Below are 22,428 nucleotides of genomic sequence, written 5' to 3'. Positions count from 1 at the left end.
CCTAGAGGGAGTGAAGCACAGGCCAGAGGCTCAGCAATGCAAGCTCATGTTTTAACACCTACCTTGAATGAACTCTGACAGTTGTTACTCAGGCAGGAAAGCGGCTACTCCTTTGTCTTTGAGATGCTCCAGACAGCACAGAATAAGGACCAAGAATTAGGAATTCTTTAAAACTTTTGCTTATCTTATAGAATAACTGGTCAATTCTTACCAGTGATGATTGCTCTGTAGACAAGCCAGGGAAACCTTTAGCAAAGAATCAGGAATATTTTCATTAGTAACAATAAACGAAATTAAAATCAAACTAAACCGAGACTCAGAACCAAGGAGAGATACAGGACAATTCATGAAAATGAGAAATCTTCAATATATTTCTAAAAACATAAGGAAATGGTTAAAGTTTCCCAGAAGCAAAAATTAATGCTAAGCATTTACATTCATTTGATGGAATTTATCTACTCTTCTGCTCCATAAAACCTAAGTGCAGTACTTAACCTGCAACCCCCAGCGATGTCTGGTGTGTGTTACTTCCCAGCTCCAGCGACGCTCAGAGACGTGCTCTGGAATGCAGAATGAAGTATATTGCGGGGTTTGTGGGCTGAAGGGAAATCATTATTACACAGTAATCAATACCATGCATCTTGCGTGGCTCTTCGCCTTCTCTGGCATCCTACCATAGCTGTCAGAGGTTGGGATTGGTTTTTTTTTTCTGATTTGAATAAGGTCATAGTTTGTTGTGGGCTTTTGATTCGAATCGATTTTCTTCCTTTTATGATGATGACAACACTCCTAAATTAGCCAGTGGCACTGGAGCCTTGATGTACATCATTTTAGCGCCTGGGGACAAACACATTGGTCGTGGAGGTGAATCTCATTCTCTTCAAACCAGAGCAGCTGAAAGTGCAATATTTTGAACAAATTCATTCCATATGTTCTGGGGTTTTCTGAGTATAGGAGAGAGACAGAAAGACAGGAGTGGGATCAAGTGCTTTTCTCCCTGTAATATGTTGACTGAGAGGATAGACACAGTCTAGCTAATGCCAGACTTGCGAGGGCATATTTTTGTCATTCCAAGGTGGTCCTAGAGAGGGCCGTCTGGACACAGCTTGGGATGGACCGTGATGCCAGGATCCCTCTGCCAGGTAGTAATGGGATTCACTGAGTGCCCAAGAGCCACACAGGGGGGAGATTGGGCTTCAAATTTCCCTGTCCAAGTGTTTTCAGAGTGCTTGCTTCCAAGATATTTTGGTCAAAACAGGCAAGGCTCAGAGTTTCTTCAAATCCATATCAAAGTTTCACCATCATCCCAGAATATACAGAGGATGGACCAGGATCAGAGGCTCTGTGATTGCCCAAGGAAGTTCACCCACAGGTTCCCTGCACCGAGGCAGTTCTCCAGTGGAAAGGACATGATGAGGTCTTGGTCCTGGCAAAAGACAGGTGTGCAGGAGCGCTGGTGTCTTTGTGGCAAGTGTGTCACGGCTCCTTCCCAGGAGGAGTGAAGTCCTTGATACCCTTTATAGAGTTAGATCTCTTTTAATTTCCATATTCTCTGCCATGGAGCTGACACTCGGAGCTTGGGAGCACTGAAACAGGCATTTAGAGGAAATCCAAACTGTAGACCTCAACCCGTGGCTCACTGAAAATAGAACTTCATATCTGGGATAATGTGTGCTGGTGAAGCTCTGCTGGTTTAGGGTGACTCATGCTTTCCTCCAAGACAGATGATCTGTTGTGCTTCCTCCAAAAAGATTTAGCCAAGTATACGAATTAGGTTGTGGCACCACTTCAGATATACACAGTCTCAGGGACCTGGAAAGGACAGACCCACATCTGAGCAACTGCCATCACTGTACTGGAGCCTGGGTGGCTGAATGGATGGAGATAAGGCAGAGGAAGTCATCCTTTTCATCTGCGCTCCACTTCCATCATGGCTAAGATGCTCTTCAGCAGCACACAAAGATTGACCCAGTATGGTCACAGTATGGATACAGTGCTGCAGTTCTTGTCGTATGGGTAGTAGCTGACTGGCTGTGGTACATTGACCCTTCATGGTCCCGTGGGGTTTCTAAACTTTGAAGCTTGCAAAGATCCCAAGAGAGGCGATAATCCTTGTCCAGTGCAGGGTCTGGTGGCTTCACAGGGATGTAAGTGATAGGCATTTTGCTGGGACTAGAAGGAAAATGAGGGGTTGTAAAGACTCTAAAGAAGGTGGGCACCCAGGTTCCAGAAAGGACAGACCACTGTAGAAACACCATCAGTGCCCCATGCTGCATCATCTTGCAGCAAGCAGGGACTGAGAGATTTCCTCCGTGGCCTCGGAGACGTCTTTGTGCTGGCTCCCTGCCCAGCTCTGAAACATCCTCACAGATTCATAGAAATACTGTTGAAATAACACACTCCCATGGATAACACCCTATAAACTTCTGCTGCCTTCTCCCACTGCACTTACCGTGAGACGAGAAATGTTAACGCCTGGAGGGCGTCCTCTTAATTGCATGGCGCCTGTCCAATGGAAGCATATGTACCAATTAGCCGCGACTGCCGGTGCGCGCAGTGCTGGTGCTGCTCGGGAAGGTCTCCACTGGTATTAACTCAAATACGAGAAGTAATTCCATGGAGAAGTCCAGCAGGGTTTGGTATTAATCCATGGGCGCAATGCATAAAGATTTTCTGGACTCTAATGCAAAAGAAACCGTGGTTATAATAGGCTCCCCCAGCCAGCTGATAATGAGAGATTAATTAATACCTAGAGCAACGTGAGTATATTTCATGCCTTATGTAGAAAGGCAGAAGAAAGTTGAAGGATGTTTTGGTGAATGAACACGTAAGTGTTGGTAAGGAATAGGTGAAAAATACATCTGATTTGTTCTTAATGTGATTGTTCCTAATCCTCCAAGGCCATGGATGTCTTAATTGGGAAAAACAAAAAAACAAAACAAAACAAAAAAATGAGGCAATAAAAAAACAATGGCTGCAGGTCTGAAGTGACACCTCTGATGGTCTTGTTAATTAAGTTAAATCCAAAGGATTTTCTATTCACCTTTGAAATTGTGAGTTAGCCAGGATTTGTCATCCAGGGCTCTTGCCGTGTGCTTCCAGCAAGAAAGCAGCATCTTCTCCAGCTGTTGTCAGGTCATGGTCCTAGAGTCTCAGTACCAACAGTGACCCATAAAAGTGTTTTTTGCAGCTCACCTGAGCTTTGAAAGTTGGTTAGCATCTGCATTCACCTGCAGCAAGGCAGATACAGGACTAGGGTAAGCAATTATTAACGTGGTCGCTAGCAAAGAGCTCAGGAGAAAAAAAAAAAAAAAACAAAAAACAACAACACGGAAGCCGCCAGGCAATTGCATGAGATAGAGCCAGATGAAAATCAAGCCCCAAGAGGCAGATCCTCTGAGGGGGAACGGGTGGGTGTGAGCTCCTGATAATTGCTGGATTCAGCAACATTAGTAGGTAAACTTCACCTCACATGCAAGGTGCTTCCCTGGCCTTAGGGAAGTTAGTTAAATCTCTGTCTTTATCTCCCCCCAGCTTTCTAAATTGAAGTTGTGATACCTGCCCACCTACTCACCTTTCAAAAGAATATTTTGAAGCTCTGTTTGTTTGCAAACTATGCAGGAAACAGCATATGCCAAACACTCTTAGTATATAGTAAAATTATTAAAAATAAGGCTGGAAGGCGCTGAGGCTTGGCGACAACATAGCTGCATTTGCACTGTTTGCAGTAGGAATTTGTCCAAACTGTTCTTCCAGCACAGGAGATTTGACTCCCCAGGTAACCAGCTCCTCTTCCAGTGCTTAATTAGTCTTACAGCAAAATGGGCTTTTCTAATGCCCACTCATTTCTTGCTGCAGAGCAAGCCAGATTGTTCCTCCTCTTACAATTAATCCCTGCCCCATCTACAACTGTGTTGTGACAAACTGCTTCATGACCACTCAGGCTTCTCTCCTCTGGACCACAGAAACCTACATCATTTAACCTTTCTTTGCTGGTCACTTTTTCTAAACCATAATCATTCTTATTGCTCTCTTCCTGAAAATATCTAATAATTTCTTAGGAGCTGATGTCCAAATCTGAACACAATCTCAAGGTCATATAGATGTCTGTTACATCTTGAACACCTCCCTCTGATGAAATCTTCCGTATTTTATTTCTTCATTATTTTTTATTTTTATTTTTATTTTTTTTTTGCAGTACAACCTCATGCTTTTGAGTCATGTGCAGTTTGGGATTCAAAATGCTACAACCTAAATTATCCTCTACATGTCATGGAAACTTACCCTCCCAGTAAGCTGCTGCTTTTTATTGTTGTGAAACCTTTCACATCTTTTCTAATTTGCCAGCCTCCAATATTTTTTTCTCTTTGCATCTAGCTATATGCCAATTTTCATCGACAAAGTGTTATAAAATTTAACAGAAAATGTTACTATGGCTAGAGGTTTATTTTCAGCATCCTATAAAAATTAATATAAAATAAAAGCCCTGCTGTAAAACACTTTAAAACACCATGAGCAGAATATTCACCTCTGTTACATTTTATAGGGCTTTAGGGAGATTCCAACAAAACCTTATGAATTTAGGGCTAAAACTTTAGCTTGTGTATCTTGCCATATCTGCTTTGACTTAATTTTAGCTTTATTAATTCAGAGCAAGCAAGGAGTCAGCCTTTAATGTCTAATGCAAGCCGTAGGGACTGTGCTTCTTGGGGCTACCCCATGTGCAGCTGAGATCAGATGTTGTCTTCCCCAAAGCATACTTTGACACTTTGGGCTAGATCTTCTCACACCTCATGAGCCACGTGCATCAGAGGAGGGAGCAGCATAAGGGATGGGAGGAGAAGAAATATTTGCAAATCTGCAGTGTGACCTTGATTTTTTTCCACAACAAGTAACAAAAAGCTGGCAAAATAATGCAGACAAATCTCCCTCTTTCAAGCATGAAATAACAAAGGTATCTTCCAAAACCCCAATGCTCTAAGTAGTTATATGAGGTGCTGATTTTTTATTGATAAGTTCTAGATATATGTCTGGCTTGCGGCCAAAGCAATCGCAAATCCTGCACCAGGGTTGGTTGCAGACCTTCTCCTTTTGCTTTCAGTGGCTCCATCACACCTGATGACAGCAGGAGCCAACATTGAGTCTTTGAGCCAAGCCTGAACTTCTGCTTGGCTCGTGGTAAGTCATCATGTGCTGGGACGTGTAGTCCTTGCTGAATAATTAAGGGAAAAGATGGCCACAATTTGGTAAATCACCCATAAATTAAGCCCAACACAATGGCTCTTGGCAGGTTGCAAGCGCAACATTTAATTGAGGAAAATTTGGTCCTTGCCATTGTTCTCTGTGAGTTTACCAAGTACCTGACATATTGATTATTTACTAATCGGGAAACGTACTTTAGCATGTTTATTCCTGTATAAACTCCTCAGATATGCAGATGCCTTAAAGCAGGCTGCAATGCTACCAATTGTATTTTTAATTGCTGTGTTTAGAGAGTCTCATTGATCTAATCAGAGCTAAATAAGCCCCATGGTATTTCCCATAGTAAAGTTTGCTGAGGACGTGTTTCTTCAATTTGCTGTAATGAAACCTTCTGCTGGGCTATCACCGGTCAGATGTGTAATGCCAGTGAGCAGAGGGGGAGAGAGACCGTACCTTGCTTTAATAAATTTGTTGTTATTTCTGCAGCTCAGAAATCCCGTCACCCAGGCAGTAGGAAAGCAGCTGGGTGACATTATCAGTAATTGCTTAATATTGTCATTGCATTTGCTTACAAGGAAAAAAAGGCGCAGACTATCAATCAGCCAACAGAATATTCATAGTCTGTGATAATAGCAAGTGCTTTTTGAATGTCATGGCAACAGTCACACAAGCAACGTGATCTTGTACTTGATTACTTCCTGCTGCATTCCTGATAGTGTCCATATTGCTCCATTAATTTTGTGCCTTTTTTTTTCTTTTTTTTTTTTTAATCTCATTTGCATTTGGCAAGTATGCAAAATAACACAGCTCCTTTCCTGGAGACTCCCAGTGAGCAGGACCTCTTGGGGAGCCTGCAGCTCTTCTAGATGCTTCCTACACAACCCCACAGCATTCCTGAGTGTATTTTAGGAATTATGTTTGGATTACTACAGCAGGTAATCTCCAAAATCAGATTTGAGGGTGACTTTTGTGAAAAAAAAAAAAGACTTAGAATAATCTCATTAAATAATTTGTTGGAGGGTCTTTTCAGACAAGGGGAAATAAACTGATTTGTCTTAGACACATCTGGGCTTGCCTCGTTTCTGGTTTTTCTTTATCTCATTCAGACTGTGGGCTCACACCTTTTAAAAAAGAGAACATGAGGAGCATCTAGTCTTCTGCATTAGAAACTTACGCAGTAATTTCTGCACCAAGCCCTTAATTTTTCAATGGGCTGTGGCATGTACTTTTAGAAGGAGCTGCTGGGAGGACTGCAGCTGGTCAGTAAACTTTGGTACCTCCTACTAAGTTGTTCTAGCTATTAGTCACCATTCTTCTCAAACTAACAAAAACAAGCTACAAAACAAACAAACAAACAAACAACAACAGCAACAGCAACAACAACAAGAAAAAAAAAAAACAAGAGTAAAAAGTTGAGATCCTTATTTGCAGTCTGAAATTGCTCCCCCTCAAGTGCCACCTCTTAGATCTCATTAGGACTTTTACTTTAGCTTGAAGAGCTGAGTGCCGTGTGAAGTCTTCTAATGCAAGTGCTAATAGGTCATAATCGAGTTATCTCTTAACCTTCCCAGGGATAATTTACTTCAGATAAACTGGCTTAACAGAAGTGAGCAGTCCTGCTGGGTGCAGGGATCTGAACTCTTGTTGGACAGCTTCTGACTCCAGTTTGGCCTCCGCTGTGTTTTACCTTAGGGCCTTTTCTAGTTCCACCAGGACCAGAACTGCAGGGTCCCAAATGAGAAAACTCTGACAAGAAGGTGCAAAGTGGTGAAGGAACCAGCAGCAATGGGTTTAGAAGCCTTTCTTTACAGCACTTGAACCAACATCCCAGTTCATCCAACACCCACCACAAATGATCCCTGCTGATGAGAATGTTCTACTTCAGTCTGCCTACTAAGTGCATTGAAAGTACTTTGAAAACACTTTGATAATTTTATTGTAATACCCTTTCTGTTTTCCTTTTTAAAATAAATAAATAAATAAATAAAAAGAAGAAGAAAAGGCTATGTTTGGCCACTTAAGCAAAGGGTGTAACTAGCTTAGTCTGCTCTGGAGGAAGAAAAAATTCCAGCTTCCAATTTTACCATTTCTTTTAATTCCCATCACTATCAGTACCTTCTTATGTCATTTCTTCATTACATTCCTCGTGTGTTTGACTTTCACGATGACTGTAATTGAAATAATGCCAATTCTGTGGCATTCAGTCCAGCCCTATCAGCGTGGCCACCTTTGGGGCAAGTGACCACTCGTGAGATGCCCAAGGACTCTGCTGCTCCTCCACCAATAGATTATTTGGTTGTATTATTTATAAAGTGCTTTGATAGGCTCGTTTACCAGGAGCTAAGTAATGGCAAGGCCTTTGAGGCCTGGATGCTTGTCAGTTGCTACTACATTAAGTCTACAAGCAAAAATCAAACTGCCTGGCTTCAAAGACGTTTGGCTGGTGTAAATTAACCTGTATTTTAGAAGTTCTGGAGCAGATGTCATACTTTGCCCTGGAGATCTCATTACTGCTCAAATGTATGCACTGATTTTGCTACATTAACGAAGCAGCAGGCTCTCCCTCCCCCCCAAAGCAGGATTAGCTGCTCATGTCTGTAGTTATTTTTGTCAAAAAATCTTTTGAAAGCTCGTGTGAGGAGAAAAGGAGGGAAAGTTCAAAAAAAGCCAGGATCTGTCTTTATTAATTACAGTATGATTAATTATTTAATCTGCCCAGATATCTGTATGCACAACTCGGCCGATTCTCATTTATCAGGCTTTCAGCACCATTAATCAGGGGAAGTTTTAAATGGGAAGGAAGACAGGTTGATTTAAGTTGCTGCGCCGCGGTGACCCCTCCCCGCGCTGGGGCCATCGATCACTGCAGGCACCAGCAGCGCATCCCAAACGCCTGGTGCTCGGGCCGTGCTGTGGTTTGCTTCAGCCTCCTCCAGAAACGAGCCCAAAGCCACTTCTCTGAATCATGTCACCAACGTTTGAAACCCAACATGGGTTGGAAGGGTAGGGAAATGGCATTGACTTAGGGCGGTTGAAGGATGGTTGACCCTCTTCATCCCTCTGCTTGCTTTGGGAGCCTGGGATGAGTGGCTGCACGCAACTCTTTGCCACGGTTCGTTAACTCAAGAGCAGGACAAGCTTGCGGCATGCACACAGTCAGCAGTGCTCGCGGGAGATGCTGGTGATTTGTCATGCTGCCACGAGGCTGATCGTATCTGCTCGGCTCCTGGATTACACGTCCAAGCAGAAGTCACTTTGCTGCCTTCTTTTAACTCCTAGGCAATAGGTCCAGATTTGGGGTTCAGAAAGGCAAGGAACAAGCAAGCATGGACTATAACACGTCCTTCTTTGCTGGGGTGTAGGGGGGTTGTGAGGGTGTGAGGAAGAGGTAGGTAGGTGTTAGCTTCAACCAAGGCACAGACCGGTTTTCCTTTTTTTCTCCCCGCCTTCTGCTAAGAATTTAGAAAAATGCCAGTTTATCTGACTGCAGTTGCCAACTCCCATAATTTTAGAATAATTTTAGAATGAACCTTATGCTGTTGGAATTGTTTTTAGATCCTTAGCTCCCAGAGTCAGGTTATACTGGAAGTCACTGCCGGATTTCTTTTTAAAGCACACTTTAGCTTTTGTGATTGCTAGAAGCTTAACAGTAAAACCCAAAGGATTATTAATGGCATGAAAGTCAGATGGCATATACAAACTCTTTTTTTTTTTTTAAAGTACTTCTTTTTTCCATTTAATAATGAATTTCAATGGCTTGGGGTATGCAGAAATAGTCATGAGCAATTGAGTCAAGGTATCTGGAGCACTTGTACACTCCTTTTTCATGGCAGAAGCTATCCATCTCCAGGGCTGTATATCCTCATATATGCTATATGATTGGGTTGCATACCACTGTGTGTCCATACCTGGCATTGGCTGGGCTAACCTTTGCTATTCATCCTTGTTCATGTGTTTTGAGAGCTGGATAGTAAAAGAAGAATCAGTATCCAAAACTGCCTGGGCTGCACTGAAGGTAAATATATGCCTTGTCTTTATGTTGAAATTTCTGCTTAAAAATACGTAGTCAAATCGTAAGAAATTCCTACAGATCTATTCAGTTTTTATTATAAAATAATGAAATTGTTGGGTGATTAGATTCCTATTATTGGAGAAAATTCAAGAGTCCCAGACTTTTTAGCCATAGCACCTTAAAGTTATCTGTAAGGATCATCTCCCAGCATGCTGCTAGTAGCAGAAGGATGTGTGTCCTGTCTGTCAGGCAGAGCAAGGGTTTTCCCTTTTAAGAAGAGTTAAAGATCACCTTTCATTAGTGTACTGACAGCACGTGAGGTGTCCTCCTATCATAATGGTCAGAGAAGTGCAGCTTGTGTTGGCCAAGGACACTGTAGACCCCATGATCTCATTAAAAAAAAAAAAAAAAAAAGAATTCCTGTGGCTTTACCCAATTTCTTTTCAACTTTTCCTTTCTAAGGTGGACCTCCCTCTTCTCCATGCACACAGATGATTTTCAGGAATGACCGAGCATCAGTCTTTCTTGCAGTGTTACTTCATTGAAGTTACCCAAGTATCACATCAGACCCCAGTATATACAGAGCTCTTTAGATGCCGTGCAGACACTGGTATGGCTACTAGGGGTAAGGTCGGTGGACTGACGTGAGCTGGTCTCCAGCAAATACCTGAACGTGTGCTCTCACTCCCTCCTTATTCCCTTCAGTACACCACAGAAAGTGGCCATTCCCACAGACTAACCACAGTAGAAAGCACATAAAATGAAGACTTAAAAAAGAGACACCAGTTAGGAGCTAAGTGATAGGTGTTCTGTTCCTATTTCTTCTACAATTTTTGGTGAATCACACGGATTCCCATCTCTGTCAAGGGGTGATAGCACTTTTTCTCCTAATCCCTATTTTACTTAGGTGAGTTTTCATCTTCATTCTGCAGGGTCCACCTCTGATGTGCATGCTTAGTGCACTAATATAACCTAATCTGAGCTGGGAACAGCCAGCCAACAGACAAGCATCAGAACATATCTGTGGAGTATTTTTTTGACCTCTGTTTCCTTTTTGTGTGTCAGTGATGGACTCGTGAGTCATAGGACTCACCAACACAGCCTCTTCCAATCTTAAAGCTCTAATTGCAAATTAACCTTTGTTGGATTCCTTGTAAAAACATTATTGTCTCTGTAATTGAAAAAGAATTGAGCACAGCAACAAGTGCCTGTTTATTGCTCGGCTGTCTCTGAAATGTTAAATGCTGTGTTATCAACTGCTGCCTAACTTGTGAACTAATTAAAAATAGTTCTTTGAATAGCACAAGTATGTAGAATTCTCAGGGATTCAATAAGTAATAATTGGACTGCCAACATACTTTGACATCTTGGAAATGCTGCTTTTGCACGGAGCTAGTACAGCATGTTTTGGATTTTTAACATGAATACATTAAGAGTAACGAGGAAGAAAATTTACCAGTGTGTGTAGCTAAATTATCTGCTGCTATTAATCATTCCTTTACACTGGCATCAATTCGCTTGTCCTAAAAGTATTTATGTACTGAGGACTGATTCTGCAATTTCTTTGCATGCAATGCTCTCAGTGAAATCATTTGAGTTTTTATGTACCATCGCCTTGCAGGACATTAATAATCTGACTCAAAGCCTTGTGTAATAGTGGGAAGCCTCCTATTGATATCAGCTACTTTTTCATCCAGCTGCAACTGAAAAGCAAAGACATTTTTTTCTGTTGAAGTTCTTTAAGTACTTTGATATGAAAGTCCCAACAGATGCCAATAAACCGAGCCTGTCTGTTGTTATGGAAAGATCTGAAGAAGCCTTTTAGTTAGTGGAGGATTATATGCAGTATTTTCCATCCCCTTTTTGTAGACTTAAGCCAACATGTTTGATGATTAAAAATATCTGTTGGAGCAAGTTTTGAGTCTAGTGAGGAGGAAAGAAATATTTCAGCTCTAAGTTCTCGCTGTAATAAACAACTCTTTTTCCGAGTCTATAATGGACTAGATCAATAAAACAATTGATGGTAACCAAGGGAGAAGAAGAATAACAGCCTCGTTTAACATTTATAGACTGCTGATCCTGAAAGACTTTCTAAATGTTTTAATTAAGCATCACAACAACCCTATGATGTACAGTATAGGAAGAATTATTATTCGTGTTTTAGAAGCAGAGATCAGCACAGGAAGATACCCTGTCCAAGGTCACAAAGTGAATCTTTGGCAAAGCCAAGAGTAGCAGACATGGTATTTCATTCCTAGTTGTATACTCCAGCCATTGGACGACATCATCATGCCGTTTATAGGCCAGCCTTGAAAGATCTCTGAAGGTAGAAGCCCTGGTGAACCCACCAGGAGTGAAGTACACAAAGTTTTCACAGGACAACAGGAAACCACAACCAGCTTTTCATTAAAGAAGGGGTGAACAAGTTTTGGATGCACAGGTAGTACCCAGCTACTGCCAGGATGGTGGAGAAGGTTGAGGGTTGAGCCCCTATACATACTTCTGTCTCTCTCCTTTTTTTTTTTTTTTCTCGATTCCTGTCTGAATGTAAAGGAAGTAACTGAAGGCATGGATTATAGAAAAGTCTCCGTTACATTTTCAAGAGTGCTGCTGGTCAGAATTGCCACAGATAAGCTCTCCAGTGAGCCAGTTTTCATACACTTCACCTTGACTTTTTACACTTGAGTGTTCTGGATGACTCTCCAAGGCTTTATAGGGAGAATATGCACATTTTTGGAGTGGCATCTCAGTGCTCTAAATTTGTAGCAGTCACTGACAAATCTGTGTTGGAAAAGTCTGGAAAATCTATCCAAATTACATAGAACCTAATATCAATCAGAGGATGTTCCTTTCTTATGCAAAGATTGTAGCTTAACTCATGAAATTACCATCCAAAAATTACTACAGAAATCCATTATATCTTCTCTGCGTATTCCCAGAATAAATGGTTTTATGGCTAAGACTCAGATCTGAGAAAGGACTTTGATGTCTTGAGCAGAAAGTGGTGCTGATTTGGGTACGAGGACACTCTCTCTATACAGTGTGAGGGGAGCTTTGGGCAACTCAGAATAGAAATTATGAGCAGGCTGAGCAGGGAATTGTCTGAAGTCCACACTTTCAGAGCTATATTCAGATATCACAAACCTCACCTACGTGTGTCCCTATTATTTTTCAGTGTTTGACTCCAGCTTAGCAAAACACCTGGCTTGTAACAACTAGTAGGGATCCTGGGTCCCCAGTGTGATCACCTGCAGGTAGCCTGGAGACAATGAAGAAGACAGGGAGTTACACCTGTAAATTTGATATATAAGTAGTTATCTACAGCTTTCCCTTTAAAAATAAAAGGGCTTCCTTAAAGAAAAGTATTATGGCAGTGAAAAGATCTCTCCTCTCATCTTACACAGTTACACTCCTAAGAAAGAAGGGAACAAGGTTCAGTTTTCATCTCTACCTCTGTCAGGAGGTGTCAAACATTCACTGCTCATCTCCCAGGATAATGAGTTAGACAATGGACAGCTCAGAGGGATTTGGTGTGTTATGAAAAGTCAATAAAAAAGAAGCACTAACAAATGCAGCATACAAGGTCTACCAAGGACTGGAGCCTACTTTCTGTGCTGTTTTTTTCCCAGGCTAACTTCATTTAAAACTTCAGGCTCTTGACCTTAGTTGGCAATGGAAACAGTGGAGGAAGTAGCTGTGAATGTACTTCTGTGTATGCAAATATTTTCTTTCCAGGCACAGAGCCTGGAACCCATTCTTCAGGTATACTGAGAGCTGTAAAACGTTTGTTTATTCAAGGATGTTTGTGGCATCTTCCATTGCAAGCACACATGTGCCCAGAGACCTGAACTCTGCCTGCTTTCCTGCATCTCTGGGACATCTACGATGTGTTTCTCCTGGAACCATGAAAACTGCAGGCCAAAACCCACGGCTGTGACAGGGTGTCCTCTACATAGTGGGAGACACAAGCACATCTCCTGGAGCTGAGTTTGGCTTCTGAGGCATAAGATATGAGAAGAAACACTGTACATTTACTATGGTTGAGCACGGATCCTTCTCAGTGCTTCAGAGCAGTCATCTGTTCAGTTTGTTTTGGAAACCTTTACTGACTAAAGGCAAACTCTACTGCAATGCTACACTATGGGACCAGCCTCATTCTTGAGGCTGTTCATTGACTGTTGATTCAATTTACGCTGAAGTTTTGTACTGAGTTAAGCAGACATCTTTTTTCTTCTGTCTTCCAACGAAAAATTGTTTGGACCCATCATGTGTTTAATCTCTTCCATTATACTCTCCCTCTCATAACAGTACACAAATCTTTAGACTATATCCATATCCCTCCATTATGGCACATAGTGACTGCCTGGGCTGTGAGCCTCATAGTTCCCCATCCTTGGCAATACCATAAAGTTTATCATGTGAAAACTGTGACCAAACAGTTGAAGGTCTATACTCACTATTAAATCAAAGACAATTTCTTTTGTATTGATCTTTTTTTTTTTTTTTTTTTTTTTTTCCAGCTAAAAAGCACAGCAGCCTGCATTTAGAGAAAGAAGAGAAGCTGACAGGGGATTTCTATCTCCCATGTATTTTTAATGCAAGCAGTGTTTGGAGTAGATTACATTTACAAGTATCATAATTGTCTGGAGTGCTTTTACCAAAGTGTGCCTAATAAAAATGGCCTTTTGCTTTCCCTTCCACAACATTTGCAAATATCTCAGTGCAAAGTGCATCTTTTATCTTCCAGAAAACCAACTAAGGGATGGAATTTTAAGCAGAGATTTTTTTATTTTATTTTTTTCTGATTGGTTTTCTGTTGCTGTTGCTGTTGTTTGGTTGGTTTTTAATTCATAAGCTAGTCTTTAGGGTTGGAGAAATGTTTTGACAGAGAGGGAAGGATGATAATAGATAATGGACTCATCCATTTGTTGTGGCTGCTTTACCACTGAAATTTGTATACATTGGAGACCGCTAATAAAAACGGAGCCATTTACACATAATTTAGTTGATTGAGTTAGTTCTAACTCTTTCACAGCTGCCTCTGAAGTGCATAGTTACTTAAGGTTATCATTTTGAGAAGGTTTTTAATTTAGATGGATGCCAGAGATGCAGGCCACTCTTATTAGGAGACATTCCATGCTGTCCTTGTACTATGCTTTATATAATTATTGCGTACTTAAACAGTATGGCTATTTAATAACCCCTCTGTGTGTTCCACATAATGATTATAATTACGCCAGTGACTGAATGCAGAACCGGAGCATCCAACAGGATGCCCTTGTGACACAGAATGGCATGAACTTTAATCAATTCCTCACCCAGATTTGGCCTAGAAATTCCAGGTATAGGTTACTGGGCTGAATGTGTGAGCCACACAACGTTCAACCACATGTGGGAACAAAAGTATACGTAAGACCTTGCCAAGGTCTCAGTCTGCTCCTTTTCAGGGTCAGCAGCTAGAAGCAACATAAGTGAAGAGACTGGAGATGAATGGGGATAGAGTCTCTTAAAACCCGTAGAAAGGACTCAAGATGAAAAGTGTCTTCATGTTATACTCGAGGTCTAGAAATAATAACAGAGCTGATCCACAAGCCACTAAATTAATGGTAATACTCATCCTATCTTCATGAAGTTTTGGACTAGGTATGTGAACAATAGGAACTGTATGCAATGGCTGAGTCGGTGGTGGGTAAAAGCTAATGCTTGCTCCCCAGAAAGAAAATTTATTTGAATGTTTTCCCTCTTATAGAATCACAGAATCATTAGTGTTGGAAAAGACTTCCAAGATCATCTAGTCCAACCATCACTCTACCACCAATATCACCCACTAAACCATGTCCCTAAGTATCACATCCAACCTTTCCTTGAACACCCCCGGGGACGGTGACTCCACCACCTCCCTGGGCAACCCGTCCCAGTGCCTGACTGCTCTTTCTGAGAAGAAATGTCTCCTCATTTCCAACCTGAACCTCCCCTGGCGCAACTTGAGGCCATTCCCTCTAGTCCTATCACTAGTTACCTGTGAGAAGAGGCCGACCCCCAGCTCCCCACACCTTCCTTTCAGGTAGTTGTAGAGAGCAGTAAGGTCTGCCCTGAGCCTCCTTTGCTCCAGATTAAACACCCCCAGTTCCCTCAGCCGCTCCTCACAGGACTTGTGCTCCAGGCCCTTCACCAGCTTCGTAGCCCTGCTCTGGACACGCTCCAGGGCCTCGATGTCCTTCTGGTAGTGAGGGGCCCAAAGCTGAACACAGCACTCGAGGTGCAGCCTCACCAGAGCTGAGTGCAGGGGAATGATCACCTCCCTGGTCCTGCTGGCTACACTATTCCTGACACAAGCCAGGATGCCGTTGGCCTTCTTGGCCACCTGGGCACACTGCCAGCTCATGTGCAGGTGAGCATTGACCAACATCCGCAGATCCTTTTCCTCTGCACAACTTTCTGGCCACTCTGCCCCAAGCCTGTAGCGTTGCATGGGGTTGTTGTGACCAAAGTGCGGGACCTGGCACTGAGCCATGTTGAACCTCATCCCATTGGCCTCTGCCCGTTGACCCATTCCGTCCAGGTCCCTCTGCAGGGCCTTCCTACCCTCCGGCAGATCGACACTTCCTCCCAGCTTGGTGTCATCTGTAAACTTACTGAGGGTGCACTCAATTCCTTCATCCAAATCATCAGTAAAGATACTAAAGAGGATGGGCCCCAACACAGACCCCTTGGGAACACCACTCTTACTAACATCCACTTATAACCAACAAACTTTTAATAGTTCCTGGCAGAGAGCTCTGCAAAGGGTTGCAGATAAGAGTAAAAGCTTTGTTGCATGGATCTCCATGTGCCCACAGGCATTAAAATTAGCTTGCAATCCCCCCAATTCATTATTGGCTTGTCTGCAAACTACATTTCACCAGATGTCTCAGTAGCATTTGAGCCAAAGAAGGAGAAGATAGAAGCATATTTAATGAAAACATTATTTCTTCTCAAGATTATTTTTCCATTAGGAAAATCCAGGAAATCAAGACCACAGCCTTTAAAAGTAATGCTCTGCAAGTCTGTGTGAAAATTATACTTCTTCCAAGCCCATAGGTTGTTCATAGTCTGATCTGCACATTTCTAATGCAAAGTCCTGGAATGTTGTCTTGGCAGGAATCATATCTTCATAGTACAAAATGGTTCAGCAGCACCTCTCCTATGCCTCTCTGAGTTCTTTGCTTCCTGGTGCTGGTGGTAATACTTGTCAAAGTGAAAAGTCACATCAGGGTCTTAAGGAAGAAGTGATGTTGATGCCATCTTTGAATTCATTACTAAGGATGGGTGTTTGTATTAGGAAAAAAAAATACAGACATCTTCTTCACAGCTTTGCCCATGATCAGAGACAGCATCATCTCATCGCTGTGGTCATCTACTCGAGATTATTGGACAGGGCTACAGCAAAGAGGCTGCTAACCAAATCAAAGCGCCATCCATCGCCTCTATGCTGTTTATGGTGCCAAATCTTGCAGAGATGTCACTGCTCAGCATTGTGCCAGGTGGATGCTGGCCATGGTCAGGGCACCATGGTCTGCTCTTCCTTGCAGTAATGATTTACTTACACCCAAGTACTCAGCAGTTTATGCTAACACACTTCGGTTAATCAGTCATTTGTAAGGGGTCTCACTCCCACCACAGACCCCACTGCAGCCACAGGAGATGCAGCTATTTTAGACCAGTGGAGGATTTACCCTCAAAACTCTGACATCCCTGACTAGCTGCAATGTTCTTTTTATTTTCTCCTTCTAAAAAGGAAATTAGCAAAAAGCAAGTAACAGGTGATGCTGAATTATTCATGGTAAACTTCTTTAAAGCTCTTAGATATTCAGCACATTCATAAACACCTGTTAATTCTTGAAATACTTCTGCACAAAGAGTAATGTGATGCTGAGTCCTTCAGCTTACCCTCCTGCAACCCAGCCTGCTTCAGAAAGGACTCCCTTTGACACCAAGATTCTCTCAGCTGAAAAGTCTTCTAAGTCTTCATTGACAATGCTCTACTCATTACAGCTGGGGCTGTCTAGTTTCATTAACTTGCTGATAAGAAGAATTACATTGGCACAGTAATTTTCATTTCTTTAGAAGGACAAAATAGAGCTCTAGATAGATTTCTAGTACAGGTTGTTGAGCTGGAAGAAAATCATACCTGCAGGAAGAAGTACTGAGATAAATGTATTTTGGTGTAGTGTCCTTTGGCAAAATTAGACCATTTTCTGCCTCCTGTGGATGTAGACCTGTTTGAGATCAACAAGATGTGCACTGCAAAGGGCAGATGGCGACAGAATTTTTAGGCTTTGGGGGTCCTAACAATGCAGGTAGGATTTTTTCTACTCATTATTTACAGATGTGCAAAACAGAAAACTGGCAATGTAGTTAGACAGATATGCCATCAGTATTATGCAGTTTGTTAAAAGAGCAAGGGCAGCACCCACTCAGATACCCGTACATAAGCAGGTTTAAGCCCAGATCTGAATGAACTCAACTGAGCTACATTATAATGTGACTCCACAAGGTGACTGGAGTTTTAATGTCTTGCTGCTACCAAAAAGGACCCCTCTTCCACTCCAGTGCTGGCTCTGAAGCCCCTCTGCCTCTTTATTGTTGCTCTGGTTCTCACCAGGCAACTGAACCTGTGCAGAGCTCTAAACCAGTAGAAAAAAAAAAAAAACATTTTTTTCCCCAGCTTGGTTTCTTGCTGACTTGGATGTCTGAACAGACTCTGTGAGAACCTGGGGAATGCCAGAGCTGTGCAGGGAAAGCAGCATGAACGTAGCGTTGCAGAAATATGAACGTCGGCATAGAAAAATCAAAGAGGGGGACAGCTTCTTGGTGTGCAGCAAGTCATTAGCTATGAAACTTTAATGTCCTAAGAGCACAGTACTTCCAAGGAGGGGGTAAATTTTTGTCCTCAGCAAACAAAGAGCACAAGACAGCTGTACTCTGGATTGATCGCAGCTGTTAGTATATGAAATACCTAACTTAGAAGTGCAGCAGGCTCCTTGTATGGAGAGAGACAGGCACAGCACGGATGGGAGCAGAAGTTAGACTGAATGTCACGAGTGCTTCTTTTTTCAGTATATGTCTGCCCAACTTCAGATTAAGATCTGGCATTAAACTCTGATGTAGATCTTTGGCATCTTTCTAACCTACAGTGCTATCACTACCTATCAACTGTGAGCACCTTGAGTATCAGACCTCAAAACCCCACTCGGCTAAGATGGGTTTTGCTCTAGTAATGTCAATAAAGTTGAGGGAATAATAGAAAAAAGGCTTGCTAAATTGCACTATGCTGGTGAACAGAGCAAATGTGTTTCATAGGTTAGCATGTTGCCCATAAGCAGATCTGACAGCTTAATTTTCTAACATGGTACATGGGAAACTTGAAATGAGCTTTTCAGTTAAGTGCAGGGCACAGTGTGTCTCCACAGTGGGTTTAATGAAGGCTTTCAGCCACAGCTCTCCTTCCATCACTTCTCAGCTTCTCATTCTCTCTCTTTCCTTCCATGAGATGCATTTCCAGAAATAACTGCCACAGAGCGTGTGGCCCATAGCCAATGTCTATTAGCTTGGCAATGGCATGGTGTGGACAGCGGTACACTTAAATGCTTCTTTTACAAGAAAATCTTCAGAACGTGTATTCTGGGCTCCAGTGTTGTAGCTATCTATGAGTGCTTCTAGCTTGGAGAAATGATGCAAAAAGGCTTCAGCAAGCATATAAATCAGATACTCTAATGGAGCCATCTTAGCATTAAAAAATAAACCCACCAAATTTTCATATCCAGTTTGTACAAGGCACCGACATCCTTGTTCCTGTAAGGTGAGAGATAAATGGGACGCCTCCTCCTGGCTCTGGGAGAGCTCTGAGGATCACAAAGCTGAGTGCAAGGCACGTTTGCCTCAAGGCACAAGGCAGAGAGCCAACTGCTCCGCGTCGTTTCAGGACAGCAGAGTCCTGCACAGATCCCAGGGGAACAAAGCCCAGAGACCTGGACATGTTCAACAAAGCATTTAACTTACAACGATTTGCAACAATCTTTTCCAGTCTAAATAATCCTATGAGCCTATGACATCAGCTGACATTTCAGCACTTACAATCTTACCTAATACAATAACGACATGAATTGTACATTCTGGCTGAGGATCCCAGGGAGTAAGCAGCGAGGGCAGAGAAAGTTGCAGTAAAATGCAGCTGGTGTGATCCAGAGCACTCGTGGAAAAAATAAAAATAAAAAGTGCATAAAAAAATACAAAATACAAAAATATAAAAATAAACCAATCAATAAAAAAATAAAAATTAAAAAAGGAAACCCAAGCAGAAGTCTCCAAACTCAGCAGAAAAAGAACAGGCATTGGCACAAGGGTTTTCCACAGTGTTTGAGAGATGTTAAATAAAGTCTTTTGCTTAAGCCTGTAGCTCAGAAAGGGAATTCTCAATGCAGGCTGTCACTTTTTTCCACCTGAATCATGTGTGTGCAAACATTTGCCAGTCAGATGGTTGTGGATGTATTTAAATGTCTAGCCTAAGGCAGCCATGGGTACAAGTGTGGACCTTAACTTCTGTGTGTATAAGGGGGTGTCTGTATGAAAAGGAAAAGAACTACAGCTCACTGCCTTCTTGCCTTGGCACACTTCTGGTGACCAGGACACCTCCTCTCAGTGCTGCTGCCACATGTGTGTGAGGCCAACCCAGGTAGGATGATATGAACCAGTTTTTCAACCATCCCTTCCCTTTGCTGCCATCTCTCTCACTATGGAGGCACAGATTTTTGGGGCTGGCAGCTCTGTTATGAAAACCAAGCTGCGTGGCCCCTTGCTTTGCCAGCAGCAAGGAGTAAACACTGCTGTGGCCCAGGTTAATGGGGAAAAAGAAGAATATATTTCCCCAACATGTTACGTGCTCAGTAAGGTCAGACATAGGCCAGTGAAGACTCTTGTGAGTCCCCACGTAGCTCAGGATACATCCTGAGATCATGCTCTTTTCTCTAGGAAAAAAACTACAGTGATCTCTGAGCAAAATATAAAAGTTAAGCCTCAAGTGATGGCAGAACCATGATGAGACCATGGGAGACTCCTTCCCACAGCCAGCAGCCTTCCTGGTCAGAAATGAGTGCCACGTTTCCAGTCTCTCTGCCCGCAATTTCCAGCTGTCAGATCCGTTATCATGGCACCCCACTACCCTGAACCTTTTTCCAGTGGAGGCAACATGGGGCCATGGTGGTACCATGATCCCCAATTCCTCTTGCTCTTTGCACAGCTGAGAATTTTCTGCTGTAAAGGCTACATGAGCAAAAGTGTTATCAATCTGTATTGGAGGTCTGAGAATATTGTAGTTGAGCTTCTGTTTTATTTTTGTAAAGATGCTAGCTCTGCCTTGCTGCCCAGAGTGATTTAACTTTGCAGACTATGAAGGGAGAATGCTCCAGTGTTTTTCACTGGGACTTAATCCATAAATTCCTCCAAAGTACCCTCATGTATCAATCTCGGGCTGCAGCTTGCAGCTTGTAATAAATTGTCAATTTGGGCGTTACTTCAAATGTGAAGTGACAAGATGAGAAAAATAACCAAGCAGAAAATACAGGTTTTAATCTTCATTATCAGCTTCCTCATCTGCAGAATCTGGGGTGTACTCAAAAGGTGGTCGTAAAGGGAGCTGCCCTGGGGGAGGCTGATCTCTGCTCTCCTGGCTTTGGTGACCACTGTGGATAGGATTTGCAAGAGGTAGAGCACAGCCAACCTTCCTGGCATGTAGCACAGATGGAAATCTTAAGTCTCGTGTGGCTGAACTTCTCATTATCTCAATGAATTTTATCAGTCAGTGCTGAGTAGCCAGGAAACAAAGCTACGTTCAGCAGCTCTGATTCCATTTAGATCCTTTAGAAGGAAGGGAAAATCCTCCAGGGAAGTCTTTGTTGGCTCTGCCTTCCTAGCCAGAGTCTTCAGGGCTTGAAACATGCTAAAATTTAGCAAGAAAAAAAGAGAGAAAAGGATAGAGCAGAAGCAAGAGGACAGCCTGGCCCTACCACCCTGCATTTTGGTTCCCAGCCTCTTCAGGATCATGGCAAGTACACAACTCTAGAAGAACTTCAGGACATCTTTACACCAAACGGAATGAAACAAGAATAATCAGGGCTTAATTTTGTATGTCATTATCCAACTACAATCACTGGTTTCATTTCTGAAGGCTTTTGATCCCACTAGTCCAAGTGACACGGAGATGAAACCAGGCTGGGATGCATCCATGTGTAAATTACAGTTTGGGATTCGAGATGGCTCTTGTACACCTGGGAGAAACGGATGTGCTGCAGCAGATTTGGAGGTGCGTGTGTGTTTATAGCACATAATCGTTGTTTTTTAAACAGATGCCTGTTGCTCTTTAAAAGTGTGATTCCAAATATCATCGTGGTTTTCACGTGGCATGAACATTGCTAAGTTATTAAGAACATTGTTCTTGCAGATGCACCGATTAACATAAAAATGAATCATACAGCTAAAGAAACCCAAAGCTAAGCTTTGCTCACGGACGTGTTCTGCATGCGGCCCGTTGGTGATCAGTTAGAATTACCCCTTACACAGATCTCGCTTTTGACTGCTGCTTTTCCCCAAAGCAGCGTGAAGATATAAAGCTTTTTATTTTCTTGCTGAGATCTATCCCAAGGGGATGCCATTTCTTCCAGGAATCCTTCCTGGCAGAGTTTAGCTCCTGCAAGTGCATCTCACCTTTACACCAGAGAGACAGTAAGCATCTTAGGTCTGTTTTGTGCTGTAACCATGGCTTTGGAGTCTGATCCTGCTGATTGCTGAGCACCTTCACCTTCCACGAACATCAGAGCACGTTAAGAGGCACAGTAGGAGCTCAGTACCGAGTAGGATCAGACTGTGGTGCATCAGTATTAAGGTCAGACTCACAATGCATTAATATCGCTCAACAGAAATATTAGCTGTCAAGAAGCTCAGAATTGTTCTTTTTATGGCTTGGGGAACAGTATTATAGCAAAAATGATGTGAATATAAATTCACAGGGTGTTTACAAGATGGGAAAACAAGAGTCAACATAAATGGGCTATTATCTGTATTCTGTATTGCCTGATTCTCAGTGAAATGAACACGAAGAATTTGTGCTGAGTAGGCTTTTTCAAGGTTAGCGGAGACGGGGAGCTGTTCCCAGTGGAGGGTGAAGAGCAGGCGGTGAT

The 22,428-nt window shown here is 42.5% G+C and overlaps 1 protein-coding gene across 3 annotated transcripts in view; it reads left to right on the top strand.

Annotated features, from left to right (window-relative positions):
• Positions 1 to 22,428, top strand: part of FRMD4A (FERM domain containing 4A) — a 362,843-nt gene that overhangs the window by 99,581 nt on the left and 240,834 nt on the right. The window lies entirely within an intron of this gene.

The sequence above is a fragment of the Anser brachyrhynchus genome (genome assembly GCF_964034855.1).
Source record: "Anser brachyrhynchus genome assembly, chromosome: 1".
Taxonomy (NCBI): domain Eukaryota; kingdom Metazoa; phylum Chordata; class Aves; order Anseriformes; family Anatidae; genus Anser; species Anser brachyrhynchus.
This window is presented reverse-complemented; position numbering and strand designations above follow the sequence as displayed.